Consider the following 25,620-nt stretch of genomic DNA (forward strand, 5'->3'; position numbering starts at 1 on the left):
AATCGTCTTTCTCCGGCAGGAGGGAAGCGGTCAGCGGTGATGAGCAAGGGAGTCCTTGATTCAAAGTGTTCTTAGGCAATAGAGCATGGTAGCTTTGGTCAACGAGATAACAGCAGTACCTCGGTCGATGGTGGACGGATGTCCGAGTGTTCTCCTGGGAAGTCCCCGTCTCCGGTTGACAGTCGTTCGTAGGCTGGCTTCCAGGGTGCTTCGGCGAAGGTTAGCAGTGCACAATGGTCCCTCATAGCTCGGGAAGAGGTCTCCTTACCAGGTCCTCTCTTGGATCAGTTCTTGGAGACCCGACAGCTTTCAGATCGACAAATTAGAGCAACAGCAATTCTTCTCTTCCATCAGGGCTTCAAGATTAAGCATCAAGTATCAACTTCAGCTTCTGAATGGCATCAGTTACGCTTCCAGTTTCAACTTCAGCTTCTGAACAATTTCTAGCAGTGAGAGTTCCCCAAATATACTATTTGGTCTCCCATTCACTCTGCTGGGTCACACTCAGGCAACTAATCACCCAGAAGGGCATTCAGGTAGGCAGGCAGCCAATCAGGCTCCTGACTACCTCTGCATTCAGGCTATGCACTTCTCTCCAGACACTCACAACAAGTAATGTGTATTGGGACAAGTACCTAGCCATTCAATACTCCACACTGAATTCATACTAGTTTCGGGCAGGGCTGTCTCAGACATTGTGTCAGACACCAGATACTAGACACCCATAACAGGAAATGTGTATTTGTCACACACTTCATTCACCCAGGTCCAACCCCACGGCCATGCCCACAACATACAGTCATTGGGAAGGATCCAGCCAGTCTGGCCTGGACTTCCCCACACTACCATATGGGGAACTTCCACCCAACTGTCAGTCAGGGGGAAGGGACAGAGTCAGGGCTTCCCGGGACTTCAGGAAACAAGGTAACAGGCGATGGAAAGCAAGAGGCCACATGGGCCATCTTGTCCCCATCAGGAATCAACGGATTCCAATGACAGGACCTGGGCATCCCAAAATGGAGGACACTGAGGGCACCTGTCATTTCAGCACGGAGCTGCCACCAGCCCGTACCCTGCTCTGTGGGCCACACACAGGTGCCCAAAAACATACACTAGGAGTACAGGGTTGTACTTCCACCAATGGATGCCATAAGGGTATCCCAAGTATCTGTTCACCACAACCAAAAAGAGAGAGCTGCACCGCCAGGAGTCCCACATAAACTCCTGTGCAGAAAACAAGACAGCACACACATGATAAAGCAATAAAGGACAAGGATACGGAGGCCCTGTCCCTCTGAGCATTTCAAGCATCACACACATTGCAAATCACATGCAAAACATTGGGTGAATAACATGGTCCTGCTTGAGATGTAATTTATCTGCAATGTTGATGAACACTGCTTTCCCATGTTTGAGTATGTGCCTGTTTCCTTCTAATGTTATGGCCTTTTAGATAAAGGTGCCATACAGGCCTGAATTCCTTGCATAATTCTAACATAGTGTGTAGCTGTGCCCTGCCCCATCAGTTTCCTGATCTGCAGCACCTGCTTTACCAGTGGCACAGAGCAGGTTCAGAGGACACAATTGCCTATTTGACAGCTGCAGTGACAGCCAAGTTGCAGCAGCACAAAGCTGAATTTAAGACCAACACCTTGTACCCAACCTCCATAATAATGGGTTTACTGTCCTGGTGGAAGAGAAATATAAGCCACACCTAAGTTATGGTATCGTGGATGGTATTTCTCATAATTATTAAAGCCACCAAAATGTTATACCACACATGTGTCTGCCCAATGAGTCCAGATCAGCTGTGAGAGTATTATAGGTATTCTCCTCAGACAGGCTGTCCTTGCTATTGCTAGCAGGACTGTCACCTGGGGAATTTCTTTTATTTGTTCCTTTGTGAGGGCAGGTAACTCCCTCCTCAGAGAGACAGCCACTACACAGGAAGCTGTCCTGGGAAAAAAAATCAAACACCACACCCATTCACAACAGGAGTAGCCTCACAGCAGGGTGCTGCATTCAAAAAGGACCTTTTATGATATTGAGAAGGGAAGTAGACAGTGGGAGTGCTTAGCAGCTGTAGGAAGGATCCACCAACTTGTTGCTCTCTGCCTATATCCTACCTCCCTGTCCCCTCCACTTCCTTTAGCACAAAGCACTTTGAGTGTGATGTCAGTAGGTAAAGTTCTCTTGTTCTAAGAACATGGATTGGATCCCTAAAGCAGGCTAGCATTAGTCCAATCACCTTTGGCCTTTGCGTTTAAAAGAAGGGGTCTCCCACTCCTACTTTGATTCACTTTTGATAGCATACAAGGAAGAATTCATTGGCGCGCTGTTGGAAGGTTGATCTCTCAAAAGTCCTCTGCCAGTGAACAGTGCTCAATGCAGAGGTGAGCTCTGCCCTCTAACAATCCCCAGGGACCATTGGCTGTCAACTGCTGTTGGGACAAGACCAGCTTCTTTGTGACCAACAGCAGCACCCTATATCTTAACATGTTGAGGGACACCTGCAGTCATGGGCCAGCCTCCCCTGTGTGTGGCAGCATGAGAAAAAGGACTAAAACGTATCCTTGTGTCCCTGAATTGGGAGTCACAGCAACCGAGAGTCAAAGTATCTAGGATCCCTGTGTCTTCACCACCAAATAAAGACAAACTGTGATTCGAGCCTGTTCGACTACATCGAACAATCAGGACCCTCTGGAGCTTCCTTTAGCACTCCCCCTCTCATTGAACTGCTGAACTGCGCATGGAAACCTGTTTGCCACCGTACCACAATAGCCAAGCACAGCTTGAACTTGAGCTTTTCAGTGCACATGTTGCCTTTGAACCATTTCTTTGAATTGCCAGGATCTTTTTTGCCTATCTTCATTGACAGTCAACCAGACCCTGGGGAATCCTTCAACCTGCGATCTTTGAACGCCACACCAGGGCCGTTTGACTCGTACTGCGCAAGCAGTCACCAGCATCTTTGCTGTAGAACCAACCCTGGTGGCCCTCAGTAGTCGCACTTCTTCGAGCATCATCTTCAAACCGCATGAGCTTCTGTTTGACCTCTGCTTGACAACCGCTTCCCAGCTACAACTATGTGACTGTTGTATCAGAACCGCTAAACACCATGTTCGAACCAGTTCACTGCCGCACCATGCTAGGTAAGCATGACGTTGCCTCGGCTCGAGCATCTTTGCTGCTGATCTCCATTGCCAGTCAAACCAACCCTGTTGGATCATTGAGCCCCAACCATCGAATTCCACATGAAACCTCTCGATCCAGACTGCGCATACATTCTCCAGTATCCTCGATGTTGAATCAGCTGTCAAACTGACCCTGGTGACCCTCACAATCTGCAACCCCTCAAACTCTTCATCGAATATATCCTGTAAGAAGCGCACATCCAGTTACCAGCATCTTCGCAGTTCAATCAATTGTCAAACTGACCCACTGTCAACCTTGGTGGCCTGCACGATCCACACTTCATCACAGCTTGACCATTACAACGCAGAAAGCTCCTGTTTGACCCCTTATTGACATCATTCCCCATCTAGAACAATGCAAACAGTGTACTCGAAACTTGGTTAACCACATGAGCAGCAACAAGAAGCCTGATTTGATGCCTTTGAACTGTCAAAAACTGCAGACGGCATTATTGACTGCTAACTGCGCCCTTGGTCCACCTTTGGATGCTAGAAACTGCTTAGGCCACCTTTAATTCCTTTGTGCAATAAAATATATCCTTTTACAAAAAAATTGTTTTTTATTTGCCTTTTATCACTTATTCATTACACAGAGTGCTTCATCTTTCTGTTGGTACATATTCTATGTTCTTTCCGCAGGGGTGGTTTTTTTTGTAGTGTTTTTCTATTTAGTTATTTATGCAGATGGTGTGTTTCATTAAAGTATAAAACCTTGAATGGAAATTACATTTATCTTGGACTGTTGTACTAGTGCTGTTTGGGTTGCAACTGAATTACGTTTACACCCCTCTTGAGAGTATTGTCTACCCTCGGCACACATTACAAACAAATAGCAAAGGAAGTATAACTGTAAAACTGTGCCTGTTTTACCTTTATGATTGGGATCACTCTTTTTTTGTAGAAGTTTGAGGGCAGAGTAGGCTCATTAGCCACTACTCACCCTTCTACTCCTGCAGGGCAGAAGTTATTTCGTCACATTGGTGGTATCAGTTCGGATTTGAGACAGACTGTAACTACAGCTTAGTCAGCCAAAATAAAAGTGTGCAACTAACATTAGATTCACTGCCAAGGTAATTTGTAATTACTACGATGTGGCTCACAATGAGCATAGTGCAGGGTCTGGGAACAGGCTGCCTGCACAGGCTTTGTGAGAGGTTGGGTCATTCAAATTGCAGTAAGGTTAGAAAGGCTGAATAGTTGAAAAACCTCAGAGCATTACTAGATTTTGGGGGAATTTCATTTGAGTTGGAGACTCACAAAACTTCCAGTGGGGAAGGAAGTATCGCAGGTGGTGGCACCCAAGGACAGCTTAGGTGCCAGATCCACAAGGATGTAGTGCAACCATCCAAGGTGGGGAATTAACCTTTTGAGGCATTTAAACATCCTCCCTAAGAATCATGGTGTTGATGGGCAAGCATAACAAAGTTGACACAACGCAGGGCATTTCTAATTCAGACACATTTGAGAATATCCTTGAAAAGTGTGAGATGGAGTTATACCAGTATATAGGGGACATGCGTTACACTAATCCTGTGCAGCCTGAGACGGTAGCAGGAAGGAACCTGAACACTCAAGTCCCCAAAAAGGCTAGGATGAATGCACCCATAATCAGAGGCAACTGATCATGGTAAATACAAAGAGGGAAAGGACAGAGGTTTTGACCCTCCATTTCAGAAAGGTCCTCTAAAGACCCAAAGGAAGATTCCAGACCCATGCTAGGTCAACTCATACTGGAAAGCAGAGTGTGGGTAACTCTAGCACTGAGGCACCCACCACACACTCTATAACCAGTGGTGGTTTTCGGCGTGGAGATTTGACACATAGGAAGGGAGATCTTTCCTGCAACGAGTAACCCACGCAGACCATTGTGACTGTTGGTCACCTGCAGGAGGAGGCCACAGTAAACATGGGCTTCTTAACAGATGACGTGCCACTAGGCCAGGAGTGGCCGAATGTTCCCTGACTTTATTTACACAGTTTGTTAGAAAACATTACACTAGCAAGAGCAGCTCAATATCACACACTAATAAACCACAAATACACAACCGCTAAGTAAATGAACAAGTTTAGCTCCACTGAAGTGGCAGCAAAATCACACATCAGATACTTAATAAAGGGGTAAAAAGACAAGGTTATAAGAATCAACAGCACAAATGTATTCATAGGCAGGGCGAAGGGTTTCAGTATACTACAACCAGCAATTCATCTCATAGGCTTGGGCCAAAGTCAATGGTTCAGAGTCTTTGTATTGGATAGCACAGTTCTGATAGTAACGGTTAAGTCTTTGCCACAGAGTTTAGAAGAATTTGGCTAGGCGAAAGGTTTTACGAATGTTTAGGGAAGGACAAGCCTTTGAAGTTGAGCAATGTTCCACAAACTTTCGCGATGGCCGAAAAGAGTTCCGGACCGCATTTGCAGAGTACCTTGTTAGTGAAGAAGAGCTGTAGCTGAGGCAGTTGTTCCTGGCAGTTCGAGCAGATCTCTCTGTACCTGAGCCTCAGTCATGGGGACAAGAAGGAGGACATCGGGAGGTTCCTGCACTGCCCAGGGATGAGGCCAAAAGCTTAGCAAAACATTGGTTTAAGGTGCGAGTGCCTTAAAGACCACGAGCTGGTTTCCTTCCCTCTGGCTATCCGGTTTTCAACAGCACTCTGATGAAAATTCGAACAGATAGGGACAGTGTCCAGGTGGCTTACGAGTTGGTTGTTCCCACCAAACACAAGGGAAGAAGTTAACCTTGAAGGGCTTCTCTGTCGATTGGAGTTTCAGGCAATTCGGACCTGCAGCAGGGCTTCACCGGTCGTGCAGGAGTTGCACCAGTCCTCTTCCTTCAGCTCGTCTTCGGTTCTTTCATCCCAGTGTCGACTCTGCTTTCCAAGTCCCAGAGACCTCCTTTTAAACAGTTTTCCCCCATTCATTCCAGCCTGGCTGTCACTCACACAGCAGGATGCCAGACAGTCAGCTGGCCAATCACAACAGAGTGCATTCAGGTCTCCTAGGAGACTAAGCACGGGGAGGTTCGGACACCTCCCTCACAGCCTGTCCACCCCAGACACTCAGGTGCCAGAGGAGGGCTTCAGCACTGAAACCTGCCAAAGGCCAATGAACAAAGGGACCAAACCTGGTTTGGCGCACAGAGACAAAAACAAGAAGGACCTTTCCTAAAAGAAATGGCAAAAAAAGATGACCGGAGTCTGTTTTTACAGATAGGTCTTGGGCGCCATATTGAAAAACATGGCTGACCCGATTTTTAGCTACCGTTGTTAGGGGTCGGGAAAAATCACAGTAGTTGATCTAAACCAATGCTACCAGCCATTTAAAGTAGGAAAAGGTAACATTTTACTGCTACATTAGGGTTTTGACTCAGGGGAAGCTAAGCAACCCCTCCAGCATTCTATAGGACTCTATAGGAAGATAGGGTGTGCTGGGTGAGTAAATTTAAAAAGACTAGTAAAGCCAATTTAACTTTACATTCTCTGGGAGACAGTAGTCGTCAGTCCCAGAGAAGGTATTTAAACCTTGCAGAGTCTGAAAGACACCCCTGTGCCACTGTACTGAAGGTGCTGTGTGACACACAGAAAAAGATGAGGCCTATGGAGTTGTTTTAACACTCCATAACCAAAGAACACAAAAGTAAAACACACACAAAACGAAAAGTTCAAAGTCCCAAAATATAGCAAAAGAGCTGGAGGGCTCTAAGGTAGAGGGAATTTAGCACTTGTGTGAGAAATCTCAACCTGCTAGCCGAACACATCGTGCCTCGGCACAAACTTCATTTTTTCAGTGCACTCGCCACCTTCGAACTGCCTCTTTGAACTGCCAGCATCTTCATTGCTGATCTTCATTGGCAGTTGAATAGACCTGGGGAATCCTTTGAACTGTGTTGTTCGAACACCACACCGGAGCCGTTTGATTTATACTGTGCATCTAGTCACCAGTTTCTGAACTGTCGAGCCAACTGTCAAACCGACCTTGGTGGCTCTCATGATTTATACTTCTTTGAGCATCCTCTTTGAGCAGCTTGAGCACCTTTTCGACCTCTGCTGGGCATCCTCCCCCAACTAGAACAATATGACTGCTGTTCCAGAACTGCTGAACTTCACGTTTGAACCTGTTTTCTGCTGCACCACTCTAGCTAAGAGCATGGTTGCCTCCGCTGGAACTACAAGCTTTTTATTGCTCTTGCCACTCTCGAGCAGCCGCTCACCCCAACATCATCTTCGTTGATGATCTTCGTCGCCAGTCATACCGGCCCTGGCAGATCATCGAGCCCCGACCAAAAAACGCCACATGAAACCTCTTGAACCAGACTGCACATCCATTCTCCAGTATTCTCACTGATGAATAAGCCATCAAGCTGACGCTGGTGACCCACACGATTCTCAGCCCCACAAATGCTTCATCAAATTGATCACAAAGAACCGCGCATCCATTCCCCAGCATCTTTGCGGGCCAGCCAACTGTCGAAACGACCCAACTGCCAACCTCTGTGGCCCTCATGATCCACACTTCTTCAAGCATCACCTTTGAAATGCAGTAAGTTCCTGTTCGACCCCTGCTCGACACCATTCCTCATCTAGAACAATGCGAACAGTACACTCAAACCTCGTTGTACCGAAGAAACGGCACCAAGAAGCGTGGTTTGATGCTGTTGAACTGCCAAGAACCACAGATGGTATTGCTGACTGCTAACTGCCCTCTTGATCCATCTTTGGGCCCTACAAACTGGTTAGGTCACCTTTAATCCCTTTGTGCACCAGAACATATCCTTTTACAAACAATGGGATTTTTACTTGCCTTACATCCCTTATTCATTACCCAGAGTGCTCCATCTTTCTATTGGTACATGTTATGTGTTCTTTTCTCAGGGGTAGGTTTTGTGTAGTGCTTTTCTATTTGGTTATTTTTGAGGATAGTGTGATTCATTAAAGTATATCTATTTTTATAGAGCTTTTATTGGACATTTCCTTCATTTTGGACTGTTGTATTATTGTTGTTTGGGTTACAACTGAATCACATTCACACCCCTCTTGAGAGTAAATCACATTCACACCCCTATTGAGATTATAGCCTTCCATAGGCCTGCATTACCACAAACAGCAAAGGAGGTGTATCTCTTAACTGTGCCCGTTTTACCTCAATGATTGAGATCACTCTTGTTTTGTAGCAGTTTGAGGGCAGAGTAGGCGCTTTAGCCTCTACTCATCCTTGTACGCCTGCAGTGCAGAATTGTCACAGTTAGTCCAATAAAAGGTATATTTATTTATTTATTCATTCATATTTATTTATTTATTGTTTGCTTGTTAGGTGCTTATTCAAGAAGTAGATACTGTTTCAAAGTGCCCACAGGGCAACAGGGAGGGGACAAGTGGATGAGAAACAATTAAAATACATAGAATATAATATTAAATACAGTGGGGGGTGAACCTACTATGCCTTGTTAGTGTTCAGAAAGTGCAAGTACAGAAGGGAGGGGGAATGGGACAGGTGCGGGGGTGCTCATGGGAGAGCAATAGGTGAAGTGCAATGTAAGGTAAGTGTGAGCCTCCAGGGTTGAGGGTGAGCCGAGGCAAGTGCTGAAGATAGACAGAAGCAGGGTACGATTCGGTGTGGGAGTTCAGGACCCCAAGGATGCATATGAACCCTGAACACCAAACAAGGAACTGCGAGATTAGCAGAGGAGAACGGGAGGGAAGGAGGAGGTAAAGAGGAAAGTCTTGAGGAGCTTCCGGAATGTAAGAAAGTCCGGCTCATGACAAAGAGGGACGGGGAGGCTGTTGCAAAGAAGGGATCCAGCTGAGGAAAGCGATCTACCTCCTGCCCTCTGTTTAGCTAAATGCTTTACACACAAAGAGTTGGTGCCAGAGGAGCACAGAGGTTTAGAGGGGGAATATTTAGTAAGAGAGAGTTGCAGATAGTGTGGTCTCTGGCCCCAGACAGCCTTGTGGATGATACAGAGGGATTTTAATTTAATCTGTGAAGCAACCGGGAGCCAGTGAAGACTTTTTAGGGCAGGAGAGATGCAGTCCCTGGGCTTGATGCTAAGGATAAGTCTTGCTGCCCTGTTCTGAACTAGCTGGAGGGGTCGCAGAGTGGAAGAAGGTAGATGCAGCAGGAGGCTATTGCAATAGTGAAGCCTAGAGAGAACCAGGGCCAGGTAACATTGAGCTTCTGGGGGAAGGAGAGAAAAGGTAGAATTGCTTTGAGAAGGAAGAGCTGAAAGTGGGAATTCTTGGCAATGTCCTGAGTGTGAGGGAGGAAGGAGAGAGAGGAGTCGAAGATGACTCAGAAGTTTCTGGCTTTAGAAGAGGGAGCTGGGGGAGAGCCCATGGAAAAAGCCCAGAGTGAGGGGAAGAAGTCAGGAGCAGGGATCCCAATGGGAAGGATCTCTGTTTTGTTGGCATCGGGGCAGAGATCATTGGAAGTGCACCAGGCCTGGATGGCAGAAAGGCAGTCAGGGATGATGGAAGGTGCAAGAGGGTCAGCAGGAAGTTTGAAGAAGAGTTGTGTGTCGTCAGCATAACACTGGAAGTTGGGAGAGAAGGAGGAGATGAGGAGTGTCAGCTGAGTAAGGTAGATGTTGAAGAGCCAAAGCGAGCGTATATAGCCCTGGGGGACACCACAGGTGGAGAAGGAAGTTGGAGAGGAGAAGGTGCCCAGAATGACTTGGGAGGAGCGGTCAGTTAGGAAGGAGGTCAGCCAGTCCAGTGCCCACTCCGAGATACCAAGGGTGTCATCAAGCCTTTGTATGAGGATGAAGTGGTTGACTATGTCAAATGCAGAGGAGATATCAAGGAGGATGAGGACATCTGGGGAGTTGGAATCCAGTGATGCAAGCAATTCTCCAGGGGTGTTCAGAAGAGTAGTTTCTGTGCCCCTGGATCGTCGGAATCTAGATTGATGTTCTTGGAGACCACCAACAAGTACAGTGTGAGAGTTGAGTTGGGACAGGGCCAATTTCTCCAGATGTTTTTCTGGGGGTGGGTGTAGGTGATGCAGATAGTGTGGTAGTTGGCTGGACAGGTAGGGTCTACTGATGTTTTTTTAAGGAAGGGGTGCACAAGAGAGTGCTTGAGGGAGGAGGGGAAAGAGCTAGTAACCGAAATGAGGCATGCACCCATTTGCTTTTGCAGGTGCCTCAGTGGAGCAACACAGAGGAGCTCTCTAACAAGATGCTTTTAGAATAACTAGACCTTAGAACCTCCAGTCTGCTGGGGCTCAATCAGAAACAACAAGCTCTCATCTATGTTTTGCAACTGTCTTGCATTTTGCACAGAAATAATAACTACTGTGGAGTTGTATGTTCATGAAACGTGAACACCTTTTGCATGCACGCCTTGAATGCCCCAGATATACCGAAGCTTCATTAAGTAAGACGAACAACTACAAGTCAATTAAACTATCTGTTATTTCTTGTGGTCTTAATGTTTCGCCAGTGAAGGAATCACAAAAGCTAGTATTTAAGGTCTTTTGGTGCCCTCTAGAGGTTTGTTTGTAATACTGCCTCTAGAATTTTATTATCACCTTTAGCATGGAAAAATAACAAGAAATGTGCACTGTTCTTCAAGTGGAGTTATACTGGCATCCACGGAATGATAACTCTTATTTTTAAGGGACTGTTGAAATGTGCGCTCCGGTAATAGTACGATAATACCTTTTGCCACGCTGCAACGTATTTCATGACCGTACACAGCGGGCAATGCACATGGCTGAGCCATGTGTGATGTATCACAGCATTCTAGATAAGTACCGCCCGCATTATAAAGTTATAGCCATTTAATTACACAGTTTAGACATATGACATTGACCTTTGTGAAACGTACAGCTGTCACTGTTCATGTGGTTTGTTTTGCTGAGTTAATTGGCCTTCGTACAGCACACGACTGATACTGGTGGGGCCCTGAGACACTGTGGGCTCGGTGGGGACAATAGAGGAAAGGACCTATTTGCATGCGTGTAAAAGCCTGTGGCCTGAGTGTGTCCTAAGTAATACTGGGACACGTAGATGCAGACTCCGTGGGCCAGAGATGTGAACGCGTTGTTGTTCTCTTTTCGCTGCAGCCACAGTGTGCTAGTGTAGATATGAAGGGCAAATGATAGATGAGCATACAGTTTGTGCACAATGTCTGACATCCACCTGGTCGATGAATCACCCTTGCTTGTGGAATGTCACTAGCTAGTTTGTTTGATGATATTATAAGTATCACTACCTGTCAGTGGGGGTTAGGCGGGCACTAGGTTTTAGGGGATTTTTTAGAAAGCAGGGTGCCGTATTAAAGACACCGTGCATTAGTGCAAGTGCAATTATCACTATGGCAAAAATGCCTAAGTGCAACAATCATATTCTTTCAATGCATTTTCTTGCACCAGGGCAAAGGACTAGGACTAGGGAAACGCTCGCCCTGTTGCGAAAATGCATTGAAAGTGATATGGTTTTTGCACTTCGGCAATTTTTGCTGTAGTGCTAATTGCACTTGCAACGATGCACCGTTTCTGCAGTAATGCCCAGAGGGTCCTTTAGGCTGCAGATACAATAAAGAAAAGACTTCCCAGGCTTGACATCTTGCACTATAAAGGAGGCCACGCCCAGGAGGATTCATAAAATCTGGGGCTTTTTTTTTTACAAAGTGTGGATGGTAAAATGACTTTCTGTAAATAAAATGAGAGTCAGGTTGGGAAGAAAAAATGCGATGTGGGAAGAATTTCCACTAGGGAAATTGTAATGTAATTGTAATGAGGATGCGCTGGGTCAGACTTGGAGGAGTTTGAAAAGGTAGAGGGTATGTGCTTCCAACATGTGATACTGAATGAGTGCGCACCTTGCGGGTGCGCATCCTGTATTGGGTATTCTCTCATTGTCAGGGGGTCACACCAGAAGGAGCTGGATGTGCTTATTGAGAATGTAATTCAAAATGAGCTTTTTGGCACAAGGGAGCACCATACCCTGTTATCGGGTGTTGAAAGTCTTGTGAGATGGAAACCTTCTGGCGTGGCTTATGTGACAGAGGAGCAGAGTTACATCAGTGGTGGTTGATCTTCTTGACCTGGAAATGTAACAAAAATCCCCAAAAGAGTATTAACCATCATACACAGCAGAGGCTTACATGGCAGTGCAGGCCCTTGGCATTGGCTTACACGGGGGTCTGCAAGCCTTGGCTCCCCAGTCACTCCCACGTCACTGCAACATCCTGAAAGACGTGCGCGACGCGCACAGTGAAAGCGCACAACCTCTGCGCATAAACTAGAAAGTGGGCGGAACACGGGGCGTAACGCGCGGAATGGGGAACAACTCGCGAAAACAAGGGCGTAACTGGGGATGTACTGCAGGGAAGCAGACGGAACGCCCAGACACACCCGAACCACACGTATTCATGGAATCGAATAGGGCAAAGCCACGCACAGCGAAAGACACGCACAAGCCCAAACATGTCAGCCACACGAAGGCAGGCGGTAGCGTCCCTGCGCATTACAAAAGTGGCAACATACAGCAATAGTGCCTGTGCGAGCGGGGCACGTGTATTTCGGGGTTGCGCGGGAAGTTACACACGCGATTGAGCGGGGTACGTGTATTCCGGGGGTGCGCGTGAACTTTCTCACACGATCGGGCCTGGGGGAGCGGGCTACGTGTATTTCAGGGGTCGCGTGAACTTTCACACGCGATCGGGCCTGGGGGAGCGGGCTACGTGTCTTTCAGGGGTTCGCGTGAACATTTACACGCGATCGGGCCACTTTCAGCCAGGGCAATCGTACCGAGTCGAAGGCCTTGACCGCGTCTAGCGACACTATAGCCAGCTCGCCCGTGTCCTCCTCAGTTTGGTCTATGACATGGTGTAGCCTCCGGTGGTTATCGGTGATGTTCCTACCTGGAACATATCCCGTCTGATCTGGGTGCATCAGTTTCTTAATCACCCTCTTCAGTCTATTAGCCAGCACGGCCGTGAGTATTTTGCTGTCCTGGTTGAGCATGGACAACGGTCTGTAGGACCCGCGCTCTGCGGCCGGCATGCCTGGTTTCAGTAGTGGGATGATTACAGCCTCACGGAGGGCCAATGGGAGTTCTCCCTTCTCATAGGCCTCATTGAAAGTGGCAAGCAGTGGCTGGAGCAACTCTTGCTGGTACGTTTTGTAGAACTCGCTGGGCAGCCCATCCGAACCCGGCGCCTTACAAGTGGACAAGTTCCGAATCACTACCTCCAGCTCATCCGAGGTGACGGGTGCGTCCAACTCAGAACGTTCTAGATCATCTAAGGTGGGCAGCTCAATGTCCCCCAATGTGTCTAGTATGTCTTGGCCCATATCCTCCCCCGTGTCCTCATACAAGTGTCTGTAAAACTTAAGGAATTCCTCATTTACCTCTTTCTGGGTGTTGCATATGCTACCTCCTTCGTCCCAAATCTCACTAATCACCGCGCGGGGGGCCTCACTCTTGTACAGCCAAGCCAGCGATCTGCCCGGCTTGTCGCCCCCTGTGTGTATCCTCTCCGTATATTTCCTGTAGCTGAGTCTACACAGTCTATCCCAGAGTGCACTGCAGGACAACTGTAGCTCCTCTACTTTGGTTCTGTTATCATGAGCGGTGCTTACGCAACGCGTGAGCTCCTCTAGCTCCCTTTCCGCCTCCTGGAGCTCCCTTTCGACTGCCCGCTGTAGCCCCTTAACTTGGGAGATAGCTACCCCACGCACCACCACCTTAAACGCTTCCCACAATGTGCCTACAGAGCCTACGCTTCCCGTGTTTGTATCAAAATATTCTTCAATGGCGTCCCTCAGGCCCTCCCGAAACCTCTCATCCTGCAGAGCCTCGGTCCTAAGTCTCCATGTAGGGATCTGCGGTCGTGGGGGCTGGTGTCTCCAGTCTACCACCAAGGGCGAGTGGTCCGACAGCACTCGGGCTTTGTATTCTGCTCCTTCTATTTCTCTCACTATCCCGGCTGTTACAAACATGTAGTCTAACCTTGTGTGTAAATCATGTGGCGCTGTGTAGTGTGAGTACTGTCTATCCGTGGGATGCAGCCTTCTCCACGCATCCTCTAGGCCTAGGTCTTTCAGTAGGGTACTCAGCGCTTTAGCCGCCAGTGTCGTTTTTCCTGCCCTGTCCTTGGACCTATCCATACTGGGGTCCACGGTACAGTTAAAGTCCCCCCCCACACTACCGTACCCCCCGCCAGGGGGCCAAGTTTACCGTAGAGGGTCCTAAAGTAGGCCGCTGTATCGTTATTGGGGGCGTACAAATTTATGATGTGTACTTCTCTGTTTTCCAAGAGACCCGTTACCACCACCATTCTGCCCTCCGGGTCCACCGTGGAATCAAGCACTCGAAACGGCACGTGGGGCGCCACCTAAGTGACAACCCCTCTGGCATACCCTGAGTACGCCGCCCCCACAACGGTGCCCTTCCATTTCCTCCCGACCACCTCCAGCCTTTCCCTAGTGAGGTGGGTCTCTTGCAGCAGGGCTATGTATACACGCATCCTCTTTAAATACATCATCACTTTGTTACGTTTAAGGTAGCTGTTGAGGCCCCGTACATTCCAGTTCACAATTCTGAGATTACCCGATGCCATCTAGGCGGTCTATCTCCGTCCCATCTCTCCCCATAATGGTCCCCATGTAGGGTCGCTTCCTGGCTCTTTCCCATCTGTTAACGAACCATGCCCCCACCCCCCTTCCCCAATCTCACACCACTGCACACAACCCCCCCCTTCCCCACCAACCCCCAACAATAGCCCAGCTCCATCCCTGGATCTCAGGCCTACCCACGTCTGGACCCGTCTCGTGACCAAGAACCAGGACCCCGCGGGGTGTCACCAATCTAACAGTGACCTAACTAAGTGTACTACTGTTGGGGGCAGAGGTTGCTCCCCAGGAGCTCCCAATCATCTGTTTAGGAGAAGTGAATTCAACGGGACCCGCCGGCAGATGCCGTGACTTACCCCACACAAGCACAATATCTAACTATATTCTAGTCCCAATGTCATAGCTATGGCCTCACGGGTGCCTCTGCAGCGTGCTACTTATCTGCATCCGCTTCTGTCTGGGCATCCGATTCCTGTGGTCGACCTTGCATATCCAACCATTCCATCACGTCGCTCGGCGTCTCAAAGAAGAGGGATCTGTTCTTATGAATCACCTTTAACCTAGCGGGGTAAAGCAACATGTAGCGGTGGCCTGCCTCTCTGAGCCTCCTCTTCACCGTTCCAAAGTTCATTCGACTCCGTTGTACAAGCAGCGTGTAATCCGGATACGCTGTTATATTCGCGGACCCCTTTCTATCGTGCCCCCTTTCTGGAAAAATTCGAGAATCTTCTTGCGGTCACGATAGTTCAAGATCTTTGCAATCAACCGCCGCGGGGGGGCTCCTGGGGCCGGTCTCCTGGTCAGGGCCCTGTGCGCCCTTTCGACCGCAAACCCCTGGGTCAGCTCTCCGCCTATAATCTCCTGTAAAAGCATGGTTTCAACGAAATCCGTGGGGTTCGATCCTTCCATTCCCTCCGGTACCCCCACTATGCGAATGTTATTGCGCCTGGCGCGCCCCTCCGCCTGCTCTGCTTTGTCCTCCAAATTGCCCACTCGTTGCACGAGGGCATGAAGTTCCTTGGCGTGTGTATTGCACGCCTCCACGGTCGGGGCCAACTCCTTCTCCTGTTCCCCAGTGCGCTCTGTGATCGTTCGCACATCCTGTATTACATGATGACCGGATGACTTGGATAGACAGCTCTCGGGCGGTCTCTTTTACTGTGAAAGTGCAGGCAAGTTCAACGCCACTGCTCTGGGCTCGCAAAGAGAGCCTGGCATGCCAGGGCCAGTAGAACATTCGATTTACTAAGATGTCTACATGCTGACCTGTATTTTGATGAGGAGAGCCCTTTTTTTTCCTTTTTTCCCATGGCCTAATTTGATTGGAGTAGTTTGATTGGGGCTTGAACTTTGAGATGATTCAGAAGCTAGTATAATAGGTACACCGGTTTCTGGCAATTTCTTATCAGTTGGTAGTGCCCGATTTTTCAGAAATGAATTTATTACTGTGTTCTTTGTGACTGAGTTTTTTTGTTTTTTTGACTTTTTCTGAGTTCTTTTCAACTGCGGATGTGGAGTTATAGGCTTTACACTGCACCCTTTTTTCCGCTTTTCTCGCCTTCTTCCTTTACAGTTTTGAGAGGCCACTGGGTTCCAATTTGCTTGGTCTTAGCCTTGGCTTTTGGAGGACTATCAGGGATCTCTTCAACTTCGTCTATGTCTACATTAGCAAGTCTCCTAAATTCTTCCAAAGTTGATTCCGATAACGGAGTGTCATCGAAGATTGAGTTATCCTTAAGGACCTCTTCACTGATCGACTGTCTATAAGTTTGAAGATTTAGGACTCGCAATGGAAGATCTTTTAGGAGCTCCTGTGTAGCGACATTTCCCTTTGTCCCCTCCTTCAGTAAACTGAAGATTTGAGCAATGTCTAGCCCTTGTTTCACTCCTTCCACTTGTGTTTTTTTCAAAGTAGGTATCAGGATGATGTTCATAATGTTGCTTATAGCTACCATTGCTGATTCATTCGTGGACATCTCATTGGACAGTTCCAACAGTAATCCTGCTTGTGTTTGCACCTCCGATTTTAGAAGTTCAAAGACTGAGACCAGAGAATTTAACAAACCATAGAATATGAGTGTGCGTGAAAGAGAGCCCGCAACACAAGATTACAGCCCTACAGCAAAAAGCGAGAGGAAGGATATTTGTATGAGAACCCACAAACAGTGATTTATTTACAATTCACAGTCTCACTGAAGCAGTCAGTGTGGGTGGGAGCTGCGTCTGCTCTGGCGACAGATTATTAAAATGCATGAAATCCATCTGTCCTTCTGCAAACACACAACAAACTTTACAACAAAAGTAAGTGAGTGGAGGAATCTGGAGGCTCATCGAGGACTGCAGTTGAAGGAAGCGCTCATGGCAGTACCGCCTCTGAATACAGACCATCTTGATGCACGGAGCCACTTGAGTTCATGCTTTCGCATGAATGCCTCATGGATGCTCTGCGCTTTTTGTTCCAAGAGAAGAGCCTGACTTGCCCACCACTGTTGCCAGAGTGTGGCACCTCTTATGAATGCATGTTATGCTTGTTTGCGTTTAATGAAGTTACAAAAGGTTTTCACAGTGGTTCCCCTTCTTTTTTGTGTTTTCAATTGTTCCTAATTGCTATGCAGCTTTTAAATTCTGCATTCTCTCTGTGTGCCTCATCCCTCTTTTGAATGTTTAACTGTATTCACCCTGACATTGGAATGCTCTGCCGTTACTTTCTTTCTTTAATCTTTTCCTGACAACGTTCCCCCTGTTATATCATGCACTATTGTTTTATTGAAGAATGCAACAAACCCAATTACGTCCCAGTGCGGAAAAACCATTTCAAAACCATCAACATACAGATAAGAGGCCATCAAGGACAGTTTGTATCATTTAAATTTCGAAAAATCTGTCTGCGGCTGTACTTCATACCGCTCTGGCTGAAAGACTAATAAAACAGCATTACAAAGGCCGTTGTGTAGAACTATGGGGACCCCAGAGCCTGTATGGAATATTACAGGAAGCAGGCCAACTTTGACGATCAGACTTATTTTATCAGGAGCCCCTGAATGTACGGGGCACACTCAGTGGTATCTTTAGAAGTCACTTCAGATGTGCGATGCCCGTTCTATGCCACATCTTCCAATTAGCTAAACCACACATTAAACTGACTACCAACAGTATTGTAAAAGATGTCATGGGGAGTGTGGGCAGTTAAAAATCATCTTGCCAAACAGAAAAAGTAGGGGCAGGATGGATCAGGCTTTATTTATAGACCACGTAGGAGTGTTAAGAGAAAGAGGTCTGCATCCCATCGGCGTGGCCCCCCGAAACTAGCCAAGAAAAGAAGCTTGATGGCCCGATGCAGTCATCCAAGTAAAAAGAAGGAACTTGTTATCCCTAAAAGACACAGGGGCTGCAATATCTTTTAAAGAACAATGGCCTTCTCACACAGATCCTCCGGGGAGTGTGTGAAATCGCAGCTTGATCTCTTCAACGTACCCCCAACCCAGACTAGCATCAAGAAAAGTTTTTTCATGCAGGTGTCACTCTGGCAGAGCTATCGCCGATATCTCGCATAGATTTCTTTGTATCAGGGTCGATCAACATGAATATGGATTAGAACGACACATTGTTGCATCTAACCTAAAAAATAACAAACACAGATGGGACCGACATCGCGACTGGTGCATAAGTTGCCACGATCGCATACAACATCACCACCGTGTTCAAACAGGTGGACGTGACACTGAGCGATCAAATGATAACACAGAGTGACAATATGTATGCTTAAAGGGTCTATATAGAGAGCATATTACATGATGACCGGATGACTTGGATAGACAGCTCTCGGGCGGTCTCTTTTACTGTGAAAGTGCAGGCAAGTTCAACGCCACTGCTCTGGGCTCGCAAAGAGAGCCTGTCATGCCAGGGCCAGTAGAACATTCGATTTACTAAGATGTCTACATGCTGACCTTTTCTTCCAGGATAAACTGTTCATCAACAGCGTTGACCTTAAAGTGAAACTCTCCAGAAACACGGATGCTTTCTGTCTCATGAACGGGATGCCAAATTGTACAAGCTAGTCATCGTAGTGGCTAGTTTGGTTGTTAAACATGTGAGCATCCCCCAACCATTAGACTAGTGCATGTAGAAATATTTAATGTGAAGTATCCAGTGTAGAGGGTAGCCCTTAATGTCTTCAGCATTCCTACCAGCGGTGGGATATCAGTGAAGACAAACTGTTCCTGGGGCAGCTCCCAAAATAATCATCATGGGGATTGATGAAACAGTGTGGCTTACCAGCGCATGTGATCAAAACCGCTTCAACTTCAAACACTGTTAACATGAACTATGCAGCATTGCAAAAGGACGTTGTCTTGGTCCCAGCAAAAGCATACACTCCTAATTTGGAGTTCCAAACATAATCAGGGAGTAAATAGGGCTGGTGTCTATAATGGGGAAGCACATGCGTGATGCACCAGTTGCACTCACATGCAACAACTATCCCCTCGGCTGTACCCTACTGGCCTTCGATATAAAACCTGACAACGCATCAGCGGACCGAGTCAACCTCTTGAGGAGTGGGAACCTATGTGCTGAGATAAAGTTTTAAAGAAGGCTAACATCTATGCACTCACTGCTACTGTGGACCATTTTCAATAGTATTCTTGAGAGTAACATACAAAGAAACATACTCTTTGATAGGTAATGGGTGCTCACAGATAAGGGTTTCTGCATAACCACAGGCACGCTCGGAAAACATTCCACAGTGTGTATGTCAGCGATGCATGTCCCACGTGACTACCCAGGAATCGCCCTGTTAGCCTTGTGGTGAGCACCTCTTTGCAGGCCCAGTGCAGAACTCACTGGATAGCTCTGTGGTTGGGGGGACACGCTAACAATGTTTGACAGTTTGACTCACTTTCTACACCACCCCATAAACGCCAGAGTTTTAACAAATGAAGTGAAAGGCATTGCAAAGTATTTACGTTATAATACAATACCGGTCCAAGACTGTAAAGCTATTACCTGCTGTTAGCACTGTATATTCTTTATCAGACAAATGTCAGAAAGGAGATCGCTGTCGGCTGTTTTGAAAATGCACTCAAACAATCGCAGGCAAAATAATCAAATGGTGATGAGGTTCATTAATAATATGACATTTGTGACTGTTCGTGCTGTCGAACCACGTCTCTCCCCTGTACCTCCACACTCTCCTCACCTGAACTTCCTGAGTTGTCTGTGCCTCGTAGGTTCCGCCAACTCAGGTAGTCTCTTTCCTTTTTTAGGGGAACTTGCCTGTCACGGAAGGAAGCCACAGTTACCGCTGAATGGACAGCAGTTCCGGGACTCCTTTTCCGGAAACAAGCCGGAAAAAGGGAAAAACCCACACGGGGAAAAACCCTTGAGGATGCAGAGTGATCGTTGCAGTCTGGAAGATCCACGCATACAAGGCTGGAGAATACACAGTCCAAAATGCAGGTTCGGTGGAGTCCAACAAAGATGAGACCGGTAGCTGAAGGGTCGAGAAGTACTCCGTAGGAAGGCGAGACAATCCTAAGAAGTAGGAGCAGGCCGCTGTGAAAAGGCAGCTAGTAAGTACTGATTGGACCGAGGAACACAGCCCAGAGAAGGGAAGAGAACAGTTCCCAGAAAAGGAAGAAGGCAGCGGGAAGAGAAGCAGGAGAACCTTACCACCGCGGAGAGAGAGAGCGGCCAGGGAGGAGAAGGGAGAAAAGAAAAACGCACGCCGCAGAGGCAGCAAAAGCGAGGTAAGCGAAGGGAGAAAGGGTACCGCGAAGGAAGCGGCAGAGGAAGGAGAAAAGACAGGAAAATAGTATCGCTAGGAGAGCGAAAACTAGAAGGCACCAAGATCCGCTTCGTAAGCCGAGGCAAGCGGAGGGATCAAGCGGGGCCAAGGGGAGCGAAGGAACCAGGAGCGCTGGAGCGAAGTCAGCGAGAGGTTGAAACGCAGCGACTTCCGGGTAGAGGGAGAAGATAACACCCGGCAGCCCTGCGTCCGGCCAATGGGCCCGGATCAGAAACAAAGGAAGGACTAAAAACCCTTTCGTCCGGGTTGCAGTCTCCAACGTGGAAGAAGCCGCCAATTGCGGCGGTGGTGGCGGATGACAACATTACACAACCTATATAGATCTCACAGACTTTTACAATGTGTCAAAAATGCAAATGTGTGTGTTCTATCTAGTGTTACATATCTGAATAACACAACTTAAAAAAAATCAACAAGTGTCGTGCGTTATTATACATAATAAATATGACAACGAAATAAAGAAGCAGACCATTTTATTGCAAGAATATTTATTCATAAAAAGACATATTTAATACAGAAAGGAAAAACAAAAGTCATACATGCACAAACATTTCAATACATAGAGGATAACAAGTTACCATAAAATCATTACAATGAAGAAAGAAAAATAAACATATGCACTGACAATGGATCATTCACACTAATCAGACAACCAAATAGGACAGACACATCTCCTGCGAGGCCTAGACACTTTAGTGTCATAGGCGGCGGCGTCTTCATAGTAGCATGAATGGGTGGGTGAAGTTTCCATAAACCCCCAGTTAGGGGTGTTTGTTCTGTGTGTATCTAGAGGACTGTGTCATTGTGAGGCAGTGGGGGCACTGGTTTTTAGCCGCTCCAGTAGGAGTCGTTGGGTAACATTACCTACAACAAATGCTTGGATATTTAAGTCAGCAACCGCTTGCATGAATTTGTTCCAGCCACTTGGGACACTTTTTTGTAGAAGTGGGATGTCGCCTTGTAACACCCGGCACTAGGTCATGGATGTTTGATCCCCTTACAACACTACCTCTGTAGATAAACCTCCCTCTAGTGGTCACGGCCACCACATCCTTTTCAAACTCCATTTTATGTAGCAGTAGTTCCGCATTAGGTTTATAGCGCTGACTAAGGGTATTCACCACATCTGCCACAAGTGTTCTACCAGAGGTGGAGCCTTCAGACTGTTAGATTAATTGGGGGGCATGTATAATGTTAGTTTTTTTTTCTGCATCATTGTGCTAAGTGCGATTTGAGTATTTATGCAGAATATCTAAGTATAAAGCTGCTTTAACACGCACCACAAAATCAGGCTTGTTTAAAACATCCTTCATTTCTGAGTCGAGGCCCATTGTGGCAACCTTTTGTGTATCCCAATCCTTTGGGGGTGTGGTGGATGCCAGACTGAATAACTGGCATTTTTCCACCAAATATATTATGTGTGCATTCTTCATCATTGAGCCCGAGTCATCTGGTGATTTGCGGTAGGGCTATACCTCCTAGATCCTAGGAATACTCCAGCCTGAGAGACCACTTTTCTTTTAGCCTGCATCAATATCCACTTATTGACCAGTTTCCTAATGATGCCCTTTTTCTTTTTCAATACACTTACTCTCCGGTGTGTTAGGGGGACATGCCCCTTTAAAGTGTTCTGGGCAATCTCTGAAGTAGCGGTCACCTGATCATCAGTTGCTGTAGCTAGAATTGCCTTGAGTTGTTGAGGGGGTGACGTATACAAGCATTTTGAGAAACACAATGTTTCTCTGTTTGCATGTCGACATGTTGAAAGCAAAACCGACTACTGATGCAGCATTGTGGTTAATGGTGTTTTTTAGCTGTCTTTTTAGGGGTATAAACAGTTGGGAATATGTTGGTGCTCAATCTATAATCCTCTAGAGTGTTTTTTTTAAATCAACCAGCATATATCGTTAGGGTTTACTGGTCGCATCTTCAAAAGCCTCCATGAATAAACACGTTTTGGATGGATACATCTGGCGAGCTATCACGGCTAGTTGTTGCTTATCACAGTGTTTTATAAATAACACTTTATAACTAGCGTTTACTGTTATAGACCTGTTGCTCTTACCCTTGTTGAACCAGTTCTGCACAATATAGCAAATTCTTAGATTACGGTGATGGGAATAGTGAGTAAAGGCTTTCTCGAGTTTGGTTCTCTGGCCACCCTCTGTAATCAAACCATCCACGATGACCATATTCATCATGCTCGGCATCAGTATACAATCATCTTTGAGACTGTCCGGCGTAGCTTTTACAAAACGAGGGTGTTTAAACTGATGCTGTAAAGTTATATAAAGAGTCTGCCAGCATCTGTACAGCCACACAATATTTGTGGGCTAGTGTGTCATCTCTGTGTGGGCATTTTCTAAACCTTTTCTGACAAAATAACTCTTGCTGCAGCTGTCAGGGCTGGCTAGCACACACACACAAACAGATGTTGTAGCATGGTATCCATATCACCACATATTTAATAACTGTAGGGATGCATAAAGCTGCCTGGTGCCAGTGTGTTCATCAAACACAATACTGAGAGTCTTTTGCAGAGTCCTCGTGCTAATCTCCCACTGATTTTTATTGTGCACGATACACGGATGCGTAACAGTGATAGATCTCAGGGTATTATGCTCCGTACAAGATCTTTCATACTGTCAAAATATATCTCAGCTGTATTGTTAATGTTCAGCGCTATGCCTTTCACTTTCATGTGGACAGTTCCTAGAGATGTGCAGTAGGTGTATGTTTTGGGCCCTGTGGATACAAACTCCATAATGTATTTGCAGGGGGCTAGCTCCAAACTTAGATCCCCTAGATATTCTCCAGTGGTATCACCTGGGGCGATAAACAAAGATAACACTATCAGTGTCATGATACAGGGCCCTCTCTTGCAATTGTTCGATCACATCATATAGCTTCAAGCATGCATGAGTGGTCGTGAACGTGGCTATAATTATATTTATATTGTCAGAAGTTTCTCAGCGTATCACCAGCATAAACAAGCTGATTCATCATATATGAACCTGCAGCTGCTCACGTCGTAAGAATTATCGAATAGATAAGCATGAAGCACATCGGGGTCTATGACAATGGTTGTGTTTGGCAAATTAATTCTTTGTGCAAACTTGACCCACAACATATAAAGGCATAGAGTCGGGTTATCCTCAGTGTATTCCATGTGGAAGCATATGTCCTGATGTTTATTATAATCTATGTAGGCCTATTTAGCTGCACCGTCCACACATAGTGCTGGGAACCCTGAGGCCTCCTGTTTTTGTTGGAGGAACTTCTGAATATAGCCACAGAAGAGCTCAAGGGTGATTGTTCTTAAATGCCATTTCTCGTGTATGCGCCCCAGTCGATAGCCCTGTTTCAAAGTGGCCTGTAATTCAATCGTACACCAAGTACCATCAGCCTTTGCTCTTCATCCATCAATCTTCAAAAAGCCGAGGGCGCATGCTTCACTGTCCTTGCATCAAAGCTTTGGAATGCCCTCCCCATCTCCATCAGATCTGAAAATTATTTTAACGCATTCAAGTCCAAAACGAAACCATGGCTCTTCAATCAGCACTGAAACATGCTCTGCACACCACAGCCCTACTAGCATCGGCCCACTTTTCTTGCCTGCTGCACATTTTTGTCTCTATGCCTCATGTAAAATATTTGTTTTGTAAATTATGTATATTGATATACCCTTGATTATTATGTATGTACATTTGCCCTGTGCTGAAAATTCTGTTTGTATATATGCTCTGTATATAACTCTGCACAAGTTGCGCCCTGATGCCTCTGGGCTCGATGGTGCATGTTACAAATAAAAGAAATACAAATACAAATACATGTGCTGGCACCGGGCCTGTTTTTTTCTCCACACATGATCAGCAAAGCAGAAAAATTAGCTTATTGTCACATATATAGGGCAGCACAGGTAAGTAAAGAAAATGGGGTGGGTAGACCTCACACCTGATCAAGCCGAAATACTGGTCTATAGCACTGAAATTGTCCGGGCGAAGCTACGGGGGGGAGTGTTGGGGGGGTGCGGGAGGGGGGTCGGGTCGTTGGGCCAGCAATCTGTATTTCCTTTTGATTCAGTTTCCTTTTTTGAGCCTGTTTGTTGTATTATTAAAAATGCCAATAAAACAAAGTTTTAAAAAAAAGAAATTGTCACAGGTGATCTTGGGGTGGCATACAGGAATCGGTTTGTCATTGTTTTCAGAGGGGTATAGGCTGGTAAAATCTAAATAGTATATTTGCTCACCCTTGGCGATGTGGTGGTGTAACTTCAAAATATTCGTACAACCCTGGTACAATACATTTCAGGGGTGTACGGGGTCAGACAGTTTCTTCTCTTTAAGAAAATGCCCCACTTTTGGATTGTCTTGCACCATCACACGCCACACGTGTTCCCAGATAATGATATTACCAGTTTTTATATAGTGCTAGCTCGCCCGAGGGCATCAAAGCACTGTAATAACAGTTGATATCATTGCCCACTGTGTGGTACTCAATTTGCCAACCTCGGAAGGATGAAAGGCTGAGTTGGCCCTGCCAGGATTTGAACCTGCATCAGCAGACTACTCACACAAGTCAGAAAGGAGTGCTCACTTCGCTGTGCTATCTGACTGGCAGATACTAACAACACAAACAACCTGGCTGGTTTGGAAACTCTGTTTCAGCAAGGTGCACCTATACAGCTGCTCATGAGTAATACCTTTCAAAGTATTGAAACCCCCGGCTGGATAACAATTGGGAGATCCGTGGTAAAAGCAACCATTGATTTTGTAGGCTGTTTCCACACCTTGAACCAGAGCATACTTGTCCAAGCAGTATTTACTGCAGCATTTCTCACAGCCACCCATTAGAGCATGTTGTAGTGTGATATTCTCAATCTCTGCTACATATAAGAGCCACTGAATAGATGCTATGGAATAGCATTTTTGCAGCCCGTGGTATGAATCCTGGGGCAGCAGCGCAATTGTTTCAGGCTTTACATACAGTTGTCTGTAGATCTGCATACAACAACTAGCCAGCGTGATACTTTTAAAAGGATCA

This window comes from Ambystoma mexicanum, chromosome 7q (genome assembly GCF_040938575.1).
Source record: "Ambystoma mexicanum isolate Mex_15411 chromosome 7q, UKY_AmexF1_1, whole genome shotgun sequence".
Taxonomy (NCBI): Eukaryota; Metazoa; Chordata; class Amphibia; order Caudata; family Ambystomatidae; genus Ambystoma; species Ambystoma mexicanum.